This window comes from Chrysochloris asiatica, unplaced genomic scaffold (genome assembly GCF_000296735.1).
Source record: "Chrysochloris asiatica unplaced genomic scaffold, ChrAsi1.0 scaffold00041, whole genome shotgun sequence".
In the NCBI taxonomy this organism is placed as follows: domain Eukaryota; kingdom Metazoa; phylum Chordata; class Mammalia; order Afrosoricida; family Chrysochloridae; genus Chrysochloris; species Chrysochloris asiatica.
In genome coordinates this window covers 12,354,874-12,356,714 of record NW_006408559.1, presented here as the reverse complement: position 1 = coordinate 12,356,714, position 1,841 = coordinate 12,354,874, and positions in this window count along the sequence as shown.

The following is a 1,841-nucleotide window of genomic DNA, read 5'->3' as shown; positions in this document are numbered from 1 at the left end:
GGATAAGCACAGACCCTTAAGGTCAGTTTGAACCACAAGTTTGGCAGTTCAAACTCACCAGCTGTTCCTTGGAAATTCTAAAGTGGGCCGCTGAGTTGGAACCAACTCAATGGCACTTAACAGTAACAACATCTGTCAGTTTGTCGTGCTGCGGTGGCTGTGTGTTGCTGGAATGCTGGAAACTATGTGACCGGTATTTCAAATGCCAGCAGGGTCTCCCAGGGTGGACAGGTTTCAGTGGAGACTCCAGGTTAGGAAAATGGACCTGTGAACCACTTCTTTAAAAAAAACTGGCCAGTGAAAACCTTATGAATAGCAGTCAAATGTTGTACGATATTGTTTTCGATCATGGGCGCCTCATGTTGGAAGACATTCAAAATACAACTGAGGAAGAGCTCTTTCCTCAAAATGGAGTCCATCTTAATGATGTGGATGGAATGAAGCTTTGGGGACCTTCATCTGCTGGGGTGGCACTGCTCCAACTAAGAAGAGACCATTGCAAACATTCATTAATAATCAAAATGTGGACTGCACAAAATATAAATTTAGGAAAATTGAAAATTGTCAAAAAAAGAAATAGAATACTTAAAGACTGATATCAGAGGCATTGTTGTTGTTGTTGTCGTTGTTGAGTGCCACTGAGTCATTTCCAAATCATAGCGACCCTATGTAGTAGGATTTCCAAGGAGTGGCTGGTGAGTTCAAACCTCTGACCTTGCAGTTCAAACCGACCTTTTGGTCCAGTGCTGATCCTACAACACCACACCAGGACTCTATCCTAGGCATTAGTGAGCGAAATGGACTGGTTTGGGCCATCTTTTATCAGACAACTATATGATCTACTACATGAAGAATGGCACTATATTCCTTGTCAAAAAGAACATTTTGTGATCTACCCAAAAGTACAAGGAAGACAAATGAATATGATTATTACTCCAACTTACCCAGCAATCACTAATGCCACAGATAAAGACATTTAATATTTTTTACCAACTTACGTAGTCTAAAATTGACCAACCCTACAATCAAGATGCATTAATAATTACTAGAGATTGGAATGGAAAAATTGGAAATGAGGAAGGGTCAATACTTAGAAAATATGACCCTGATAATAGAAATGATTCCAAAGATCACATGATAGAATTTGGCAAGACCATTGATCCATTCATTGGAAATACTTTGCTCAACAACATAAACAGTGACCATATAGGTGGATCTCACCAGGTGGACTACACAGGAATCAAACTGACGACATCTGTGGAAAGAGACGATGAAGAAGCTCAGTATTATCCACTAGGGCAGGGATAGGGGCAGACTGTGCAACACATGATCAATCACTCCTATGCAAATTCAAGTTGAAACTGAGGAAAATTAAAGCAAGTCCATGAGAACCAAAGTACAACCTTGAGTATATCCCATCTGAATTTAGAGATCATCTTCAGAATAGGTTTCATGCATTAAACACTAATGACCAGATGGCTCATGGATGATGTCATGAAGAAAGCTGAAAATCACTAAAAAGACCAGAAAAAAAAAAAAAAGAGTAAAATGGGTCAGAAGAGACTCTGAAACATATTCTTGAACACAAGGTACCTAAAACTAGTGTAAGAAATGATGAAGTAAATGTACTCAACAGAAGATTTCAAAGGATGCCTCAAAAGACAAAGTATTCTAATGAAATGTGCCAAGACCCAAAGAGTTTGCACATTAGGCATTTCTCAAACCGAAAGAACGGAAGAAAAAACTTCAAGCCTCAAATTGCAACATTGAAGGATTATGTGGACAAATATTAAATGATACAGAAGGCATCAAATGAAGATGGAATGTCAGGGTCTGACCTC